Source organism: Puma concolor, chromosome A2 (assembly GCF_028749965.1).
Source record: "Puma concolor isolate L17-30 chromosome A2, mPumCon1.1.hap2, whole genome shotgun sequence".
NCBI classification, from domain to species: domain Eukaryota; kingdom Metazoa; phylum Chordata; class Mammalia; order Carnivora; family Felidae; genus Puma; species Puma concolor.
The window spans coordinates 127,988,387-128,011,727 of NC_141668.1; the positions used below are offsets into that span (position 1 = coordinate 127,988,387).

At 35.8% G+C, this 23,341-nt stretch overlaps 1 pseudogene; it reads left to right on the forward strand.

Moving 5' to 3' along the window:
• The window catches only part of LOC112857748 (atlastin-1 pseudogene), a 132,381-nt pseudogene that overhangs the window by 31,433 nt on the left and 77,607 nt on the right, over positions 1–23,341 (forward strand).

The window sequence follows — 23,341 nt, forward strand, 5'->3', positions numbered from 1 at the left end:
CCTCAATGTTGCTTTCCTTTCTCCTGGCCTGAGCAGTTAATGCATCCCTAGCTTCTCCTTTTATTTTAGAAAAGTGCTTTCATTTCATTTGAATTGTTAAAAAGAAAACTACAGGCCCAAAGTGGAGTCACCTGCCCCCAGGACAGCACACCTATCTTAATTTCAGTGAGTGGGACTTTATGCCAATTAATCTGGAATTTCTGTTCTGTACCAATGAGGTAATCATGGGCCTTTTCCATCCCCCAAAGGAAATGAGGTAATTTGCATGATATGACCTCTGTCTTTTCCCCTAGGGAAAGGTGACTTTGCCTGCAACAATCCTTTCTTTTCTTTCACTGATAATGTCTTGCCCCATCCTCCTTTCTATAAAACGCTTGTTTCGTACAGCTCCATAGATCACCCCCCTCTACTTGCCAGGTAGGATGTTGATTCCATGAATCATGTAATAAAGCCAATGAGATCTTCAAATTTACTCACTTACTGTATCTTATCTTCTACCTAATATCAGGGCTGTATTACAAAGTATTCTTCCATGAGTCAAACATCAGTAGGTGCCCCTCCTAATTTTCCCTTCCCCCAGTTACTATAATGGCTATCAGAGCAACACAGACATGGTAAGTAACTGAGAACTACACACACACACACACACACACACACACACACTTTCTGGAAAGCATTTATAAATAGGTGGCTAGGTAAGCTTTTAAAATTTTTTCATTTAACATTTAAAAATTAAGGCAATGGGAGGTGTAAATGCGTAGGTGTATGGAAGAGGGTGAGAAGAGATAAACAGATTTTACTCTGAAAATATAATGAGTAACTTCAACAAAATTATTCTAAGAAAGAAACATTTAAATTATTTTGCCCTAATATTTTGCTCTTGGAAATGAGAATAGGCAAGTACCCTCTTCTTAATGGCCTATTTCTGTTTTTCACGACTTTATGGGACAAAAGATTTGAAATCATACTGAGAACATACACTTCTATATTCTGAAGAATAAGATACAATTTCCCTCATAGCATATAAAGAAAGAATGAGAAAACCTCACTATTTTGTGAAGTCTGCTTCCATGCAATGACTCCTCATGAATAGTAAAATAAAATAGCCAATCATATAAATTCTGGTCTTATTTCCATTGTTTTAAGTGGTTCCTTCTTTGTGGAAGTTATTCAAATAATGGGAAGATCCCACAGGTAGAATGGATTGTTCTGCATTGTGAATGTACACAGAAAAATCACTGTGCAGTGGTAGCTCTTTACCTGAAAAACTGGTCTCAAAAAACATGTAATCAAATCTGCATATTAACTGTATGAATAAATTAAATTCATGGATCTATTATTAGATATGGTTCTATTTGATGATGGTGTTTGAGGTCCTGCTAGTAAGTCAACTAACTCTTCTTACATGTGTTTACTGTTGAGTGGTTTTGTCTCTTAATTACATCTTGCAGCATTTCTTCTGAAGATGAGAGAGCTCACACTGCCTACTGACAGGATCTAAATAGGACCTCAAAGTTGCTTTGATTGTCTAGCACAATATTTTAGAGGTGGGGGGAGAAAAACGTTTTGAATGCCATGAGAAGGAACTTCCTCTTTCGATCATCCCATTTTCCCTCATATGCCCCATTTTCTCAGATTCCCACATTTCTACTCCCCCATCCATCAAATTTACTCCTGTATCATAGCAGAAGTGGTTTCAAGGTATTTCAAGTTGCATCTGTGTTCTGGAGTTGGTCTCAGGAAAGAAATGGAATAAACGCCAGCACATCTGCTGAATAGCATTTGCTGTCCTACCACGACGCACACCAGAGTTTTTAGTTTTTGCTTTTTAAAAATTTTTTTAACGTTTATTTATTTTTGAGACAGAGAGAGACAGAGCATGGACGGGGGAGGGTCAGAGAGAGAGAGGGAGACACAGAACCTGAAAGAGGCTCCAGGCTCTGAGCTGTCAGCACAGAGCCCGACGCGGGGCACGAACTGCGAGATGATAACCTGAGCTGAAGTCGGACGCTTAACTGACTGAGCCACCCAGGTGCCCCCAGAGTTTCTAGTTTTAACTATTTTTCAGTATAAATGTCTATTGTGTTATTCAAGCAATTTGCCCAAAGCCACATAGTAACTTTTCAGTGGTAATGAGAACACCTGATAGAAAAACTGATAATTCAGTTTGGTTTTTTATCTTGTTAATGTAAAATGAAAACACATACTTAGTTAAAAATTTCTTCATATATCTAAAAGATAGGGCAAAACCAATCTCTGAAATATCCTAAAAGACAGAAATTTGTTTAGCTTATCTCTCTTTTCATCCACATATGGACACATTAACCGAGATATACTTAGTACTAGCAAGTTCCACTTTATTTTGACAATTAGTCAAATAACAGTAAAAATGTTCTTTCCTATTTATAATTTTTGATATGAGAAATTTCTTTCTAAACTGAAACTGTCTGTATCAGACTCATCTTAATAATTTTATAAAGTTAGGCAAGATGGTGGAAAATCTACATGACATTTCATATTCCAAGTAGCTAACATTCATTCAACAAATGCCTATTACCTGCTCTGTAAAATGCAGTGTGAGAGGTTCTAAACAGCAGTCACCTCTTTTGCTATGGACTTATTACTTGTTTGGTAGGTTTTTCTTTACTTACATTAGGCAGTGACTCCACACTCAAGCAACAGAAAACTGTTAGCAGCTGCAAAGAGTGAAAGGAATAACTCATCTTTGCTTGGTATTTCGGAGATGGAATTTTGTTTAAATACTGGTTCTGTTACTTGCAATACTATGCAAATGACTCAACATATACACATTTCTTCTCTGAAAAATGTGATTGATAACAATTTCATACAGTTTTATTGGCTGGATTTTGTCCTCTCCAAAAAATGTATTTTGAAGTCCTAACCCACAGTACTATAGAATGTGGCCTTATTTGGAAACATGGTTGCCTTGATATAATTAGTTAAGATGAAGTCATGCTGCAGTAGGGAGGATTCCTAACCTGAAATTACTGGCGTCCTTATTTTAAAAAACGGGGGGAGGGAGGGGGGCACCTGGGTGGCTCAGCCAGTTAAGCACCTGGCTTCGGCTCAGGTCATGATCTCACATTCCTGGGTTCGAGCCCTGAGTTGGGCTCTGTGCTGACAGCTCAGAGCCTGGAGCCTGCTTTGGATTCTGTGTCTCGGCCTCTGTGTTCCCCTCCCCTGCTCATGCTCTGTCTCTATTACTCAAGAATAAATAAACTTAAAAATTAATTTTTTAAAAAAATGTGGTTACAAGGAGACAAAGACACCCAGGCAGAACTCCAGGAGATGCTGATGGTAGAGAATGGAGCTACCAGCTTCAAGAAATACCAGCTTCATTCAAAAGCTATCTCGAAGGATGTGTTCCCCGAAGGATTTCAGAGGAACCACGGCCCCCAAAGACACCTTGATTTTGCACTCAAAGCCTGCAGAAACATGATACGATAAATTTCTCTTGTAAGTGGCCCAGTTTGTGGTACTCTGTTATACCGGTCCTAAGAACCCAATATATATACAGTTAAATCAGATAATGTTTTCAGGGTGTTAGGCAAAGAACCTGACACTAACTCTCAATAGAAAATTGCTACTTTATGTTTGTAGTTATTTTATCTTTCACATGAGAAACATAATTAACCAGAGAGATATGCCTTACGAGTTGAGAAGATTGTGCTAAGTATTTTAAAAAAATCAATTTAAGAAAAGCAAATGTTCTGTTCAAAATGTAATTGGGAGGAGAACACAAAAAAATAGTAAAAATAGATTAAGAAACAGCTTTTACTTTCTCTGTAGCACAGTTTTTAAACTGTAGGTTGTTAATTTTCTCTGAAGAGAATCTACTTCTAATGTTGACCAAGTGACTGACTACTGATTGACTGAATAAATGAATAGATATACCCAAGGTCTCTGCCTTTGGAAAAATCTCCTCTCTCCCATTTCATGTAATTCATGACATGACTCTGCCCCATGTATAGTCATGTCACCTAATTTGACTTTACAGGCCATGAGCAGTCTTAGACTAAGAGCCACTAATACAGGAGAGGTGACTGGTCACCTCCAACCACATGCAGAAAATTATTTATAAAACAGAATGTAATCAACATGCAGAGGGAAATGAATCACAAAAGAAGATAAAACATTCTAACATCATGATTGAAGGACTGGATCTAGTTAGGCCTGAAACCAACTGGACCATCGCTGGGACATTTTCATCATTATGGCAGGAAATACAATTAATCTCTAAGCTAAATTAATGGTTGTTTTGCATCAGAATCACCTGGAATTTGCTTCCAGATTTTATTTTTGTAAGGCATTGTGACTTGGGAACCTCCCCTAGTAATTCAAATATGCAACAAGGTTAAGAATCACTAAATTAGTTAAGGAGCATTGCTCTTACTGGGAACCTACACAATCCTGAATAATTAAACATCTTAATAAACGGCCAAGTGTAATGTAGTAAAATGTAGTGAAAATCACCAAATCACACGAAAAGAATTCAAAAGGTTTAAGTCTTTATATACCCACCTACCCCTCAACCTCCAAACATTAGATTCCTCACAAAAATTGGATTCTACAAACAACTTTCGGTAAGAGGGGCATTTAGAAGTTTTTAAAGAATACAACTCATACCCTATTCACATAGCTGCATAGTGATATTATATTGTGACTTTAATTTGCATTTCTCTAATGGCTGACGATAGTAAACATTCTTTAATGTGCTTATTTATTATATATATCATATACTCAAGAAATGTTTCTTCAAATGTAATCAAATGCTTTAATAAAAATGTAAAGAGACTTCTCTAAGAGAATTTTACTTCCCTAAGCATGAAGCAGAGGGAACAATAACCTAGACCTTCTAGAGTTTTTTTCTAGAATAAACATATATGTCACTGATACTATAATGGAATGAAGGACATACAAAAGGTGGGGTGAAGAAGGAGATAAAGAAAAAGAGAGGAAGGGAGAGAGGGAAGGCGAGCAGAGGGGAGAGGAGGGAACAGAAGAGAGAAAGGAAGAAAAACCCTGTTACCTTAGTTAAGCTCAGTACCTGCATTTTGACCAAAATTTTGAAGTTCAAGTTTCATGTTGTATTAGATTGACCTTTGAAAATTATGCAAATGCAATCTTCTTTTTTGAGTACATTTCTTGTTCATTTTCCTAACAAACACTTTTTTTTTTGATTTATGATAACCCTTCATGGTATGATAAATAGGCATGGTACATTTTGCAAAAATTCATATCTGAACAGCACCTTTGATTTTTTCAGAAATCTTTGCACAATAGGCAAACTGTTTAGAAGATCAAAAAAAAAAAAAAGGAAAAGTAATCACATTTTGTTGTGAAAGGTCAGAAAATGTACTGCAAATCTGGTTAAACAATAGCTTTTGAAACTTAGAAGTCAGGCAGATATAGATGATGTCAGAGAAGGTTAATTATTTTTAAAAAAATTTTAATGTTTATTTTTGAGAGAGAAAGTATGTGAATGGGGAAGGGCAGAGAGAGAGGGAGACACAGAATATGAAACAGGCTCCAGGCTCTGAGCTGTCAGCACAGAGCCCGATGCACAGCTCGACCTCACAAACTGTTGAGATCATGACCTGAGCCAAAGTAGGATAGGTAACCTACTGAACCACCCAGGCACCCCGTGGCTAATTATTTTTTTTATAAAGGACTCAGACTAGCCTCAGGCCTCACTCTAGCCTTTTCATGTAAATTAATTCCTATCATTTATATATACGATTTTGAGCTTGTGTCTCTAATAGCTAAATTTTCTAATCCTGATAGAAAAAGAGGGCTACCTGTAAACTGTTTACTTGTGACCAGACTGGGCTACATAATTTGTGCAGCCCACTGTAATAAAAATGTGCACACAGTGTTCAAATATTCTTAAGAATTTCACCATGGAGCCGGAGAGCACTAAGCCAAGCACAGACTCCTAGTGTGTGACCCTGTATATCACACACTCATGAAGCTTAATTATAGCTAGTAAAAATTTAAATGTAGGGGATAAAAATGGAAAAGTGCTAGTGAGAAACCCTGGATTTTAATGTTTTTTTTTTTTTTTTAATTAAACTTTTTTTTTGATCATTCGTATGCAGTTCTAAGAATGAATACAGAGAGCTCTTCTGTATCCTTTAGACCGTTTCCCCCAGTGGCAACATGTTGAAAAACTAGACTGCATTATCACCATCAGGATCTTGGTAGTGATACGGTCAGCATACAGAGCATTTCCATCACCAGAAGGAGGCTTCATTTTGCCTTTTTATAGCCACACCCACTTCTGTCATGGCAGTCACTTACCTGGTCTTCTTTTCTATAATTCTGTCACTTCAAAAATATTACATAAATGGAATCCTACAGCATGTAACTTATGTGATTGGCTTTTTTTCCATTAGCATAATTCATACTACTGACTAGTATTCCAAGTTAATGGATGTACCAGTTTGTTTAGCCACTCACCAGATGACGAACAGGTTGTTCCCAGTTTGGGGCCATTATGAATAAAGCAGCTATGAACATTCCCATACACATTTCCAAACGAAAATAAACCTTCATTCCTTCAGGATAAATGGTGAGTTATATAGTAGTATGTTTACATAAGAAACTGCCAAACTGCTTTCTTGAGTGGCTTTCCTTTTTAAAATTCTCACTAGCCATGGAAGAGTGATTCATTTTCTGTGCATATTTCCCAGCATTTGGTTATCTACCTATCTACCTACCTACCTACCTACCAATCTACCTATCTAAATTTTAGCTATTCACATAGTTGTGTAGTGATATTATGTGACTTTAATTTGCACTTCTCTAATGGCTGATATCAAACATCCTTTCATGTGCTTATTTATTATATACACCATATAATCAGTGAAATATTTCATATCTTTTGCTCATTTTAATTGGATTATATGCTATTTGAGATGTGAGTACTCCATAGTATTCCATCATTTGATATATGATTTGTAAATATTTTCTTCCAATCTGTAACTCTTCTACCTTATTAACAAGAACTTTTGCAAAGAAAACTTTTTCAATTTATCTATTTTATCTTTTATGGATCATAATTTGGTATCAAGTCTCAGAATTCTTGGCCTAGTTCTGGATCCCCAAGAATTTTTGCTATATGTCTTCTAAAAGCTTTATCATTTTATATTTACAATGAAGTCTATGATCCACTGTGAGTTAATTTTTGTAGTGTAAGACTTAAGTAGAGACTTTTTTTTTTTTTGTCTGTGAATGTTCTATTTTTCTAGCACCCTTTGTTGAAAAGGCTGTCTTCTCTCCTTCAAACTGATTTGCACATCTGTATAAGGTCAGTTGGATATGTGAGGGTGATTCAGACTCCAGGTTTTCTATTTGATTCCACTGACCTATGTGCCTACTGCTCTGCAAATACCAAACCAATGTGGTTATTAAGTCCTGAAATTGAGTAAACTGATTTCTCCCACTTTATTCTTCTCTTACACGATTGTTTTGTTCATTTGTCTTTTCACATAAATTTTAAATCATGTTGTTGTATCTACAAAAATCTTGCTGGGATTTTGATAGGAATTCTATTAACTGATATATATCATTTTGAAAAAGTGACAACTTTCCTATGTTGATTCTTTAAACCTATCAATACAGTATTTCTCCATTTTATTTAGATTGTCTTTGATTACTTTTACCAGTATTGTGTAGCTTTCACATATAATTCCTGTATATGTTTCATCAGATTTACACCTAATATTTAATTTTTAATGGATGTAAGTGATATTAAGCTTCTAATGTTGGTGTGCATATGTTCTTTACTGTGTTAATTTTTTATTCTTTTCAAAGAATCAGTTATTTCATTGGTTTCCTCTACTCTTTTTTCTGTTTTCAATTTCATATAGTTATTTTCTTGATTTTATTATTCCCTTCCTTCTGCTTGCTTTGGATTAATTTTGTTTTTCTTTTTCTAGGTTCTTGAGTTTGTGATCTTAGATCATTGATAGGAGACTTTTATTCTGTCTCTAATACATGTATTTAGTGTTGTTCCAACAAATTTTGATATGTTTTATTTTGATATTTATTTAGTTCATCGTTTTGTTTTGTTTCAATATTCTTTACAACCTCCTCTTTAACCTATGGATTATTTAGAAGTGTGCTGTTTAAGGGCGCCTGGGGGGCTCAGTCAGTTAAGTGACCGACTTTGGCTCAGGTCATGATCTTGCCATCCCTGAGTTTGAGTCCTGCTTCAGGCTTTGTGCTGACAGCTCAGACCCTGGATCCTGCTTCAGATTCTGTACCTCCCACTCTCTCTCTGCCCCTCCCCACACACACTCTCTCTCTCCCAAAAATAAATAAACTTAAAAAAAAAAAAAAGAAGTGTGCTATTTAGTTTCCATGTGTTCAGAAATTTTTCTTTTACATTTCTGTTATGGACTTCTACTGCGATTTCATTTTTTTGTCAGGGATCATTTCCTATGATTTCAATTCTTTTAATGTTGTGGAAGTTTGTTACATGATCCAGCATATAATTTATCATGTATGTTTTATGGACAATGGAAAAGAAACTTTACCTCACATGTTATTGTTGGGTTGAGTTTTTCGTATAGATCCGGTTGGTTGATGTTTTTGCTGAATTCTTCTATATCTTTGCTAATTTTACCTGGAGTTGTTCAACTGATGAAAAAAGGAAATTAAAATCTCTGATTATTATGTGGATTTACCTACTTTTCCTTTCAGCTCTACTGGTTTTTGAATCATATATTTTGTAGTCCTGTTGTTTGGTGCATACACATTTTTGTATTGGTAGGCCTTTTCTGTAGGTTGACACGTATATATATACCCTGTGTAATAATTTTCTTTTCTCTGTAATCTATTTTGTCTGATATTGATTTAGCCACTTACACCTTCCTTTGATTAATGTTTGTATAGTGTAAAATACTCCTTCCTTATGTTTTCAATCTACTTCTGCTATATTTTAAATTATTTTCTTGTAGACAGAATATAGCAAGGTGATGTTTTTTTTTTTCAATATATAAAATTTATTGTGAAAATGGTTTCCATACAACACCCCGTGCTCATCCCAAAAGGTGCCCTCCTCAAACCCATCACCCACCCTCCCCTCCCTCCCACCCCCATCAACTCTCACTTTATTCTGTTTTTAAGAGTCTCTTATGCTTTGGCTCTCTTCCACTCTAACCTCTTTTTTTTTTTTTTTCCTTCCCCTCCCCCATGGGTTTCTGTTAAGTTTCTCAGGATCCACATAAGAGTGAACACATATGGTATCTGTCTTTCTATGTATGGCTTATTTCACTTAGCATCACACTCTCCAGTTCCACCCACGTTGCTACAAAGGGCCATATTTCGTTCTTTCTCATTGCCATTGAGATCTCATTGCCATTGCCATCTCATCTCCATTGAAGGTGATGTTTTTTTTTAATTTTTTTTTTAATTTTTTTTTAATGTTTATTTATTTTTGGGACAGAGAGAGACAGAGCATGAACGGGGGAGGGGCAGAGAGAGAGGGAGACACAGAATCGGAAGCAGGCTCCAGGCTCCGAGCCATCAGCCCAGAGCCTGACACGGGGCTCGAACTCATGGACCGTGAGATCGTGACCTGAGCTGAAGTCAGATGCTTAACCGACTGAGCCACCCAGGCGTCCCGAAGGTGATGTTTTTAAATTGACTTTGGTATTCTTTTAACTGGTATTAGACCATCTGCATTTAATGCCATTACTGGTATGTTAGGACTTATGTCTGCCATTTTATTTTTAGTTGTCTATTTTTTCTGTGTACAACAGGGTATAAAATTCTTGGTTAAAACGCCTTTTCTTTCAGTACTTCAAATTTTTGCATCACTTCTTTCTGGCTCTCATCATTTCTAATAAGATATCTGTTGTCATTTGCACTGTTCTTCCTAAAAGTAAGGTGTTAGTTTTTAATGGATGCTTCCAAAATTCTTTTCCTTATCTTTAGTTATCAGTGTCCTAAGTATGATGTTTCTTGGCATAGATTTTTTGGTTTTATCATGATCAAGTTTCACTCAGTGTATATGTGTGTTTATAAAATATTATTATGGTATTATTAGAGTAGCTGGGGAAATATTTACTTCATTTGTCCAAGGACTGATTATTTAACCAAATGAGAATTGCTCTGTAATATTGTATATAAAGGGCCCATGCAAATACAGAAAAAATTTAAATGTCTATTCAATGAGAAAAAAAGGGGTTATTTATGGCCTATGTTATTCAAAATAAAAGAACAACAAGTGGCAAATTAACTGTATATAAAATTATTAATCCTAGTTAGTACTATGTTGTTTTTTTTTCCATTAAATTGGAAAAATTGGGAACATTTAAAAGTAAATAGGAAAGAAAGTGATACTGTCTAGTTTAGTGAAGGGTATACATTTTATGATAATATTGTGAATTTAAAATAAATTCAGGTCATGATCTCACCATTCGTGAGCTCAAGCCCCACAGCAGGCTCTGTGCTGACAGTTCAGAGCCTAGAGCTTGCTTCAGATTCTGTGTCTCCCTCTCTCTGTCCCTCCCCTGCACGCTCACTCTCTCTCTCAAAAATAAAATCTTAAAAAAAAATTTAAAAAGGAAAAGAAAATAATTTTAAATAAAATTACACTTTATAAATGTACAGTGAAAGTTAATGCAAAACTCATCCATTAAAAGTGCATTAAGGATCACAGAACTTCAAAGTTCCTGGGCTGAGTGAATTATAAATGGTTTGAATATAACTGCTACATAGCTCTGGCTCCTTAATGAGTGAAAACTAATAGCTACCATTTTTATCAGTGTTAGCCTTGAACAACACAAAGACTGAATTACGGCAGTCTTTCAGAAAGTCCCCTTGGGCCGCCTGGGTGGCTCATTCAGTTGAGCATTCGGCTTGGGCTCAGGTCATGATCTCACGGTTTGTGAGTTCGAGCCCTGCGTCGGGCACTGTGCTGACAGCTCAGAGCCCGGAGCCTGCTTCAGATTCTGTGTCCCCCTCTCTCTCCGCCCTAACCCTGATGTGCTGTGTCTCTGTCTTTCAAAAATGAATAAACATAATTTTTTTTTAAAAAAAGAAAGAAAGTCCCCTTAAACATTCACACACACACACACACACACACACACACACACACACACACTCACACTCACACAAACATCGTATCTGTTATACTATGACATAGGTCTTCATAAAAACTGTCATAACTGTACAAAGTCATGAAATAAAAACTGCAGAGCTTATGGGAACATGGAGTTTCAACAACAAAATACTTACGAACTTTGTGAGATAGGAAACTAATAAAAGTGTTAGCATATCTATGCATGTTAAATGGCTAAGAAATACATAATTAAAAAAATAAATAGGTACTTCACCTTAAAAAAAAAACACAGAAATTTTCTTGTGTCAGGTTTCAGCTTATGAGGAACTATGAAATGGTGGGAAAAGGATGATCTGAAAAAAAGATAGAAACACTAGATATTTAAGCACATACCACTTGTGCTGAACTGAGGTAGCTGGTAGATGTTTGAGCCATGTAAGGTTTATGTTGTGTATATTCCCAAAGATCTTCAACCAGATTCTGTTTTGTACATCCACATAGTATTTTCCAATGACAAAGTAGCACATAGAAAAATGTGGAATTTATGTTCAAATTGCCCTTAATAGGTCAAAAGAAAGGGAATAAATTCACTTCTTCAAAATAAGTGATTAAGGAGAACCGACTGCACCTATGTTCATAATCAGATACATGTGTTTGCAAAGGCTCAAGTGTCATAGACATTCTGTAGTGTAATTTAAAACAATTCCCTTTAATATCAAGTAAATCCCATAAAAATCTGTATTTCATTTGATCCAACATAGTAACTTGTGAAACTTGATAAAGGAAGTTAGAAACAACTTATTTCAAATATATTTACTATGATACATAAATGGAAAGACATATGTTTATGGATTGGGAGAATCAATATTATCAAAATGTATATACTATCCAAAATAATCTACAGATTCAATGCAATACCTATCAAAATACAAACAAGCAAATTTTCACAGAACCAGAACAAATAATCCTAAAATTTATATGGAACCACAAAACACCCCAATAGCCAAAGCTACCTTGAGAAAGAAGAACAAAGCGGGAGGTATCACAATCCCACATTTCAAGATATACTATAAATCTCTAATAATAAAATCAGTATGGAACTAGCACAAAAATAGATACATAGATCAAAAGAAGAGAGAGCCCCAAAATAAAACCAGGCTTGTATGATCATTTAATCTATGACAAAGGAGACAAGAATATCCAATGGGGAAAAGACTATCTCTTCAATAAGTGGTGCTGGGAAAACTGGACAGCTATGCAAAATACGAAACTAGACCACTTTCTTACATCGTATACAAAAGTAAACTCAAAGTGGATTAAGTACTAAATGTGAGACCTAAAACCATAAAAATCCTAGAATAAAACATAGGCAGGAATCTCTGTGACATTGGTCTTAGCAACATATTTATTGATATGTCTCCTCAGGCGAGGGAAACAAAAGCAAAAATAAACTACTGAAACTACAGCAAAATGAAAAGCTTTTGCACAGTGAAGGAAACAATCAACACAACAAAAGGGAAACTTAATAAATGAGAGAAGATATTTGTATGTGATATATCTGATAAGGGGTTAGTATCAAAAATATATGAAGAACTTATAAAATTCAACCCCCAAAAACCAATGATCTGATTAAAAATGGGCAGAAGATCTGAACAGGATCTGACATTTTTCCAAAGAAGACATACAGATGAACAACAGACACAAAAAGATGTCCAACGTGACTAATCGTTAGGGAAAGGCAAATCAAAACCACAATGAGATATCACCTTACACGTGTCAGAATGGCCAGTATCAAAAAGGCAAGAAATAATAAATGCTGGTGAATATGTGGAGAAAAAGGAAACCTCTGCACTGCTGATGAAAATGTAAACAGGTGCTGCCATTGTGGCAAACAGTATGTAGGTTCCTCAAGTAATGAAAAATAGAAATACCATACAATCCAATAGTCTTACTGCTGGGTATTTACCCAAAGGAAACAAAAACACTAAGTTAGAAAGATATATGTGGGGTGCCTGGGTGGCTCAGTCGGTTAAGAGTCCAAATTCAGCTCAGGTCATGACCTTTCAATCCGGTCCATGAGTTTGAGCCCTGCTTCGAGCTCTGGGCTGACAGCTCAGAGCCTGGATCCTGCTTTGGATTCTGTGTCTCCTCCTCTCTCTCTCTGCCCCTCTCCTGCTCACACTCTGTCTCTCTCTCAAAAATAAATAAACATTAAAAATAAAAGGCATATGCATCCCTATGTTTATTGCAGCATTATTGACAAAAGCCAAGATAGAGAAGGAATGTAAGTATCCATCAACAGAAGACTGGATAAAGAAGGTTTGGTATATATATGTACATACAATGAGATACTTCTCAGCCATAAAAAAGAATATTTTGCCATTGCAACAGTATGGATGCACGGAGAGGGTATTATGCTTATTTGTGACTTACTTCACTTCAGTCAGACAAAAAAAGAATTCCATATGGTTTAAGTTATATGTGAAATAAAAAAAAAAAAAAAACAATGAATAAACAAAAAACAGAAACAGACCCATAAATACAGAGAACAAATTGATGGTTCGAAGGCAGGGGAAAACAGGCAAAATGGGTGAAGGGTAGTGGAAGATACAGGCTTCCAGTGATCAAACAAGTACGTCATGGTGGAGAAAGGTACAATATAGGGAATATGGTCAATGGTATTATATACTGTTGTATGGTGACAGATGATAGCTACACTTGTAGCGAGCACAGCATAAGGTGAAGAGTTGTCCAATCACTACACTGTATACCTGAACCAAATGCAACACTGTGTGTTGACAGTTCTTTCTTTCTCTTTCTTTCTTTCTTTCTTTCTTTCTTTCTTTCTTTCTTTCTTTCTTTCTTTCTTTCTCTTTCTCTTTCTTTCTTTCTTTCTTTCTTTTCTTTTCTTTTCTTTTCTTCTGTCTTTCCTTCCTTCCTTCCTTCCTTCCTTCCTTCCTTCCTATTACTTATCTGTCTTTAGTGTTAGTATAATTTAAATACACAAGAGTTAGACCCTCCTTTAATGTCTAAATAAGTCTTTGGTTTAGTAAATTATGGTAAACTCCTATAACTGCCATGCAAATATTAAAATACCTTTGTAAAAAATATCTTCTGATTTTTAAATATCCATGGCACACAAGTAGAAAGGAAAAATATTAAAATAATACATATGGTGACATATAAGTTGATAATATACACAAAGGTATGTAAAAGAATATCAATAAATTGCTGCTTTGGTGGGATTATAGATTTTACCTGTTTTTTGTTGTTATTCCTTTTGTTTCTAAATGTATAGTGATTGTTTTCATTCTGTAATCCATATACAATTAGCAGTATAATAAAAATATATTATACGATATGCAACTTACAGTGTGATTTCAAAATATTCAATGATTCATTTTTATTAAGTGATTTGCCCATGGCCCAACATTTTGCCATGTACGATCCCTGTATTAGAGTCAGGCCCTGTGACTCTACCTCATTCCCCACCACCAGGCAGCATATCACATGTCTCTACTTGAGTCCCTGGCAGACATTACTAAATGATCTTTGACTCATAACTTTTATCAACAAAATATTGATATGACTGTCCCTGAGCAATCAGAACTGGGACATAAAATGAAATCTATTGGCTTCCTCTTTATTTCCCCACACTGGTCAAGAGCACAAGTATTATATATTCCCACTGGAACACCCATCATCAGGGTCAGTTGTAAGAAATTTGGTTTGGTTATTTTTAGAGTAGGCTAAAATGCACTATATATACACTGCACTGTAATATGTATATTTTTGAAACAAATGTGTCCTACAGAAACATCAGGAAATGATGTCTTTTTTCCAACATATAATACTTATATTGATCCTAATGTATCCTCAGAGGATTCATGTTTAGACCCCACTCAGATAAAATATTGTGATTGTGGTGCTCTTCTTCACTGATGACATTGAAATAAAACTGATATGAATCAAGGGGTAGAGAAATAAATGCAGTATATTTTAAAGAAGCTACTTTGACAGCAACTGGGAGGAAACACTGCTATGCCAATGTCAAAAGCAGCCCTTCCTCAAATCCCATCCTTTTTGCAGTGCAGAACAACCTTCATGAGTTATACTTTTCTCAAGTCCCAAGCCAAACTTAAAAGTTTAATCCCACATGAGCTAGAATGAAATCCTTTATAAAAATAGCTCCTGGCAAAAAAGCTCTACTTAAAGGAAGAAAGAAAGAAAGAAAAGAAAAAGAAAGAAAAGCAGGCAGCAAATGGGATAATAAGCCAACATAATTCTAGCACGGTAACCTTACCACCTAGCATTCAAAGACTCTGGGCAGCCAAGTGTCAAGCTATGTTGAGAAGAAGCATGAGTTTCTGGCTCTTACAAACTCAATTTCAGTAAACAAATATTTATTGAGTGTCTTCCATGTGCTCAGTAATGTTTTAGACCCCACGGAAGAAACAAAGGAAATATAAGACAGTTACTACCCTGAAGGTGTTTGCAAACTTGTTGAAGAGCTGCCTCTAAAAAAAAAAAAAAAAAAAAAATTGCTGCTAATGAGTAAGAAATACACGATTCAAAACACCCTGTGGACAGAAAACCCATTCACATGTCATACAAATATCATTTTAGTGGAAGTTCAACCACCTCATTTTCAGTTTACCAAAGGAATCAACCCACAGCACACATACATCTTTAGCCTTGTCCACATTTCAAGGGGATTATTCCAGACAAACAAACTCACTTCCAGGCCCAGAATGTTCCTCATGAGCTGTGTTGGAGCTGCCTGAATTTGCTCCTTGACCTTGTCTGTCAAGTATGCTAGCCATTTTTTTTCGGGGTAATGCATTATCACTGCATCCCATTTTGATGATGTATTATACTTACACATCATTGAAGAGGCAATTTGCTTTGATGATGTACAGACATGCAATATATCACAATGCTGAAAAAGCAAGAGGAGAGCACCCTGGAGTCTATAACTCAAGTAGTGATGCCCTCCGAGGAAGAACAGGGAGACGATTAATTTAAATTATCTGGACAGGAACTGGGCTGACAAAAAGACTTTTGACCCTTCCCTAAATGTAAAATGTAAAAATAGTTACACTAAAAATGCTATCACGTGGTTATAAAATAACAAGATCAGAGATCTTGTGTTTATGGAATTTTTCAATGTACTAACTATGATGGTTGGTACACAAACCTATACAGGTGACAAAAATGCATAAAATTTAACACACACATAGAGTACAAATCAAACTGAAGTAATGTAAGAAGAAGGAATGTCAGTGGATTGTCAAAGTCAATGTCCTGATTGTAATATTATATCATAGTTTTACAAAATACTACCATTGAGGAGAACTGGGTAAAATATTTACATGATTTATATTATTTCTTACAAATTATTCTATAATTTTCTCAAGAATTTTGGTGAAATCTTTTAAAATGTCTTCTCCAAGACAAGAACAACATTACATCTGTTGACAGAATTGATTTAAAAAGCTCACTTACCTTTTTGTTAAAAAAATACATTTTGAAGGGAGTTACAAATATTTAATATTTAACTGTGACTCTTCTATTCACATTAAAAACTAATGTTCAATTTATGGAAAACGTTTTATTAATGAAAGAAACTAATAGTGTTTAAATGATTTCAGAAAGGTACATGTATAAACGCAGGAAATCTTAGTGACATCTTTTATTATAAAATAATCAACTTATGTGAATCAGGCCTATGAAGGCACATTTAATTAATAAGTTTATATAAAGGGATGAAGGTGAGATCCATGTATAAGCTCTTCTAGAAGTAGGGATCTTTAGATAGAGCATGTATCTACTTGACATCAGAAATGCCCTTTGGTAAGGAGATGTTTCCATTGTTAGTCACATTTAGCTGCAATGGAATTTATTTTTGACTGAAATTGAAGACATGGTTATACATAGCTGTTAACCTAAGGGAAGGGTTTGCCTACTAGGAATAGAACACAGATGCACAAATACAAGAGAAAGGAATATAAAAGGCAAAGTGAGGACTGTCATGGGACCCAAATGTAAACAGAACTTACTATAGGCAAATGGAGATGCTAAGCCTATGAGGAAAGGAAGATACCAGGAGACAAAGACGGACACATTCTCATTAGTAGGAACACAAATGACATCACAGTTATGAATGATCCACAATGCTCAGAAAACCATTCAGAAAATAACAGTACAGATAAAATTTGCTCACAAAAGAGCCCTTGGGAGTTAGTTGGTGGTAGTTATGAAGATCAGGGATAAGTATGTAAGTTAGTTAGGCTGCTTCCCCAGCTGTACTCTGTAGTAAAGGTGTTCTCTCATTCACTGAGGCCAGAGTAATAACATATTCCAAAGAAAGTGATCTATAAACTTGAGGTGGGGACTCCCAGAGTGGGTGTTATATCACGGAAAAGAATCAACATCATTTTCACTTGAAGGAGAGAAGGCATGGGACTACTTATTCCCTGTTTATATCCCTAAAAATAGCAACTGCCAGTCATTGGTGACAATGTCTCTTCTTTTTTTTTTTAATGTTTATTTATTTATTTTCAGAGACACAGAGAGGAAGAGAGAGGCAGCGAGAGAAGGAGAGAGAATCTCAAGCAGGCTCTGCACTCTCAGTGCAGAGGCTGACACGGGACTCAATCCCACAAACCATGGGATCATGTACATGACCCGAAATCAAGAGTCAGATGCTAAACCAACTGAGCCACTCAGGCACCCCGACAATGTCTCTTCTTGTTTAGAGGTAGAGGCCACTATGTAAAGAGAAAACACACAACAGCTTCCTAAATTTGTTCAGCTACTCATTCCTAAATATAAATAGAGAAGTAACAGAGTAAATTTGAAAAAAGGCAGAGAAGAGTTACACATATAAACTTCAACTGGGTTGTGAGATTTAAAATCGTTCATCCATCCATACATCTAAAATTGATATGGTGTTTTTCATTTTAGTTCCAGCAACTGGGGGTTTAAAAAATATACTACATGCTGTTACCATTAATGAGCATAAAAACGAGATACATTAATAACATCTCCCAAGATTCTGAGAGGCAATATGGCCTATAAAGGAAAGATACAGACTGTGGTTAACTCAATCAGCATTCACAATAGGGCTTTACTGAAGATCTTTAATATTTGCTTTAGTATTTGAAGGGATAACATAAATACATCCTTTGCTTGACACAATAAAATAAATGGAATTGAAAAGTATAAAAATTAAAAGCAAAATCATTTATAATATTAAATATTTTCAAAAATGTCATAGAGACTAGTTGGTCTAAATTTTGACTAGTGCTTTACTTTACTTGAATAAAGATTATTACACTAATAAATAAGAATATTCAAGTGGAACAAAGTGGAACTAAAGAAAAGGTTCATTAAAAAGGTTTTGTACAGGGGCGCCTGGGTGGCGCAGTCAGTTAAGCGTCCGACTTCAGCCAGGTCACGATCTCGTGGTACGTGAGTTCGAGCCCCGCGTCAGGCTCTGGGCTGATGGCTCAGAGCCTGGAGCCTGTTTCCGATTCTGTGTCTCCCTCTCTCTCTGCCCCTCCCCCGTTCATGCTCTGTCTCTCTCTCAAAAATAAATAAACGTTGAAAAAAAATTTAAAAAAAAAGGTTTTGTACAAATGTAAAGATGTGTGTACATAATATATGTGTATATGAATGTGTGTAAGAAACAGTGATTCTGCACATATACCAAACTTTAGTTTATACTGCTGTGGAGAAAATTATTAATGAATGATGCAAAGCATTTCATTTCTAAATCCAAATGCTATTGGAATTGACTGGAGTGAAGTAATTTTGCCAGGGACTATCAGAGGTAATAGGATGATACAATAATAGAGAGTATTTTTTTACAGTTTAGTAATAGCCAGGAGATCATATTTCTTGATTTTAGAAGTCATAATCAATTAACCAAGGAGATAGATTAAAGGCAAAACAGAAAGAAGCGTCAAGGAAAAGAAAGGAGAGGCCATTTCTACTAGAGGCTGATACAATTCAAGGTTTCCTTACAACTTCAAGAGGTACACTTTCAAAAAAAATAAGAATAAAAGTAACACACAAAAGAGAGAAATATGCATCTGAAATGGCAACCAAAGTGAACATAGCCGACAGACTGTGTCAGGATATGAATGATTTATGAAGAACCCTGGAAAGGTCTAAATCTAGAGACAAATTAATCAATTCTTTCATCTATTCCCCAATGGAAAAACTTATCTGGGTTTTGTGCTTTAGTTTACTTGGACTTTACATATTTGTTTCTTTCTCTTTGTTGTTGTTGTTATTTCTCACTCTTTTGCTCACTGAGTTTCATTTGCAGGTTAAATAAAGAGATATGGTGGCAGGAGCCTGTGTAACTTAGTCGGTTAAGTGTCTGACTTCGCATCAGGTCATGATCTAGTGGTTCCTAAGTTTGAGTCTGGTGTCGGGCTCCTGTGCTGGCAGCTGAGAGCCTAGAGCCTGCTTCAGACTCTGCGTGTGTGTCTCTCTCTGCCCCTCCCCGGCTCATGCTCTCTCTCTCTCTCTCAGAAATAAAGAAACATTACAAAAAAAAAAAAAAAAAAAAAAGTATGGTGGCATCAATCCATGAAGACCACTGAATTCTGAGATATATTAAGAGAAGTATAGTTTTAGGAAGACATTTTCTCACTATAACCAACATTACTTGAAATTGGAAATCAACCACAAAATTGCCCAAAAGAACATATGTTCTAGGTAAGTTATAAATTTGTGTTTACTGTTCAATCTTAATAATATAATTAGGGATTCTTTCCTCTCAATTCCTTCCCCTCAATGTCTAATAAAGACATTATTAGCATTGGATTAATTGTTAAACAACATAAAATGGAAAAAAAAAAACAAAGAGAATTATTAGAGTCACAGAGGATGTGACGTAAAATGCAAATTCTGGTTAAGATTTTTCCGAATACAAATTAAAGACATGGTAAATTATTACTATCTGGTTTTACATTAAGAATCTCAATCTTAGGGGCACCTGGGTGGCTCAGTCAGTTAAGCTTCTGACTTTGGCTCAGGTCACAATCTCGCAGTTTGTAAATTCAAGCCCCTTATTGGGCTCTGTGCTAACAGCTCAGAGCCTGGAGCCTGCATTGGATTGTCTCTTCCTGTCTCTGCACCTCCTATCCTCATGCTTTGTCTGTCTCTCAATAATAAATAAACGTTAAAAAAAATTCAAAAAAAAGGATCTTAATCTTACAAAATAATACTCATTTTTAGAATTCATGATTTTTTTTTAATTTTTGTTTTTGAGAGCGAGTGAGCAAGCACGAGTGGGGGAGGGGCAGAAAGACAGGGAGACACAGAATCCAAAGCAGGCTCCAGGCTCTGAGCTGTCAGCACAGAACCTCAAGTAGGGCTCAAACTCACGAGCTATGAGATCATGACCAGAGCCAAAGTCACATGCTCAACCAAATTAGCCACCCACATGCCCCATGACATTTTTAAAAGTTTATTTATTCTGAGAAAGAAAGAGCACAAGGTGGAGGGAGAGGCAGAGAGAGAGGGAGAGAGAATTCTAAGCAGGCTCCACAATGTAAGCACAGAGTCTGATGCAAGGCTCAAATTCACAAACCATAAAATCATGACCAGAGCCAAAGTCAAATGCTTAGCCAACTGAGCCACCCAGATGCTCCTAGAATTTATGACATTTTAAAAAAGATTGCATAATTTAGGAAAAGCTACAAAAACCGGAGTCGTCAAGTTTAGGCTAAGTGTCAGTGATTCTCAGTCACTTTTGAATGAATGAATGAATGAATGAATGAATGAACAAATAAAATTATAGCAACAGATAATGCTAAAGACACAGGTTCTTTAAAATGGAATAAAGATAACTGGCAAGAGAAGTAGGGGAAAGAGGAATCTGTTGTCAAATATTAAAAGCTTATTACATAGAAGACAGAGAACTCTAGTATAATCTCAGACACAAGAATTAGACCTAAGGATAGAAATGCAGGGAGGTAGTTCCTGAAGATCTTTTTTTTTTTAAATGGACAAGATTTTCTCAGATTTTGTTTAGTTTCTGGCCATGGAAGATCTGAGGGGAACTTTCTAAAGGTGCTTCAATCATTTTGTAGGTCATACACTTCCTTATAAATCTGAGACCTTATAATATGATAAGCAATGTTATATTGTTTATTTTTTTAATGTTCATTTATTTTTGAGACAGAGAGAGAGAGACAGCATGAGCGTGGGAGGAAGAGAGAGGGAGACAAAGAATCCAAAGCAGGCTCCAGTCTCTGAACTGTCAGCACAGAGCCCAATGGGGGGCTCAAACTCATGAAGTGTGAGATTATGACCTGAGCTGAAGTCAGACCCTTAACTGACTGAGCCACCAAGGATCCCCTGAGAATCATTCAAGAAGCACATATTTTACAAAAATGTACATGACACAATTTAAAAAAATTGAAGATTAATATAAGGTTCCAGGATAGCTGGAGATAATTCTTTCAAAAATATTGTACTTTTTTTTAAGTATTCAAATTCCAGTTAGTTAACATACAGGATAATATTAGTTTTAGGTGCACAATTTAGTATTTCAACACTTCCATCCAACACCTGGTGCTCATCACAAGTGCACTCCTTAATCTTCATCACCTATTTCACCCATCCCCCCACCCACCTAACTCTAGTAACCATCAGTTGGCTTTCTATAGTTAAGAGTCTGTTTCTTGGTTTGCCTCTTTTTTCTCCCTTTGTTTCTTTATTTGTTTCTTAAATTCCACATATGAAATAAATCAGAGGGTACTTGTCTTTCTCTAACTTATTTCACTTTGCATAATACTCACAAGCTCCATCCATCTCTTTGCAAATGGCAAGATTTTATGGCTGAGTGATATCCCTGTGTGTGTGTGTGTGTGTGTGTGTGTGTGTGTACTTGTATACACTTGTATATACTTGTATACACACACACACACACACGCACACCACCTTTTCTTTATCCATTCAATCCATTCATCAGTCAATGGATATTTGCTCTGTTTCCATAATTTGGGTATTGTAGATAATGTAGCTATAAACACCAGGGTGCATGTATCCCTTTGAGTAACTATTTTTGTATTATTTGGGTAAATACCTAGTAGTGCAATTGCACTATCATTTTATTTGTAACTTTTTGAGGAACCACCATAATGTTTTCCAGACTGGCTGCACCAGCTTGCATTCCCATCAACAGTGCAAGAAAGTTCCCCTATCTCCACATCCTCACCAACATCTGTGGTTTCTTAGGTTGTTGAATTTATTGATTCTGAGAGGTGTGAGATGATACCTCATTATAGTTTTGGTTTGTATTTCCCTGATGATAAGTGAGTGATGTTGAGCATTTTTTCAGGTGTCATTTGGCCATCTGGATGTCTTCTTTGGAGAAGTGTCTATTCATGTCTTTTGCCCATTTCTTCACTGGATTATTTGTTTTCTAGGGTTGATAAGGTCTTTATAGATTTTGGATACTAACCCTTTATCTGATATGTCATTTTCAAATATCTTCTCTCATTCTGTAGGATGCTATTCAGTTTTGTTGATTGTTTCCTTCACTGTGAAGAAGCTTTTGATGTTTATGAAGTACCAATAGTTTATTTTTACTTTTGTTTTCTGTGCCTCAGGAAACATATCTAGAAAGATGCTGCTATGGCCAGTATCAAACAGGTTGATGCCTATGTTGTCCTCTAGGATTTTTATGGTTTCAGGTCTCACATTTAGGTATTTAATCCACTTTGAATTTATTTTTGTGTTTTGTGTAAGAAAGTGGTCCAGATTCTTTTGCATGTTGCTGTCCAGTTTTCCCAACACCATTTGTTTTAGAGATGTTTTCTCCCCCACTGGATATTTTTTCCCACTTTGTCAAACATTAATTGGCCATACAGTTGTGGGTTCATTTCTAGATGTTCTATTCTATTATGGGTCTATTTTTGTTCCAATACCATAGAGTATGATCACTACAGCTGTGTAATATCACCTGAAGTCCAGAATTATGATACCTCTAGCTTTGTTTTTCTTTTTCAAGGCTGCTTTGGCCATTTGGGGTCTTTTGTGGTTCCATACAAATTTGAGGACTGTTCTAGTTCTGTGAAAAATGCTGTTGGTATTTTGTTAGGGATTGCATTAAATGAGTAGACTGTTTTGGGCAGTAGTATAGACATTTTAACAATATGGAAAGTCTTTCCATTTCTTTAAGTCATCTTCAGTTTCTTCCTTCAGTGTTACACAGTTTTCAGAGTA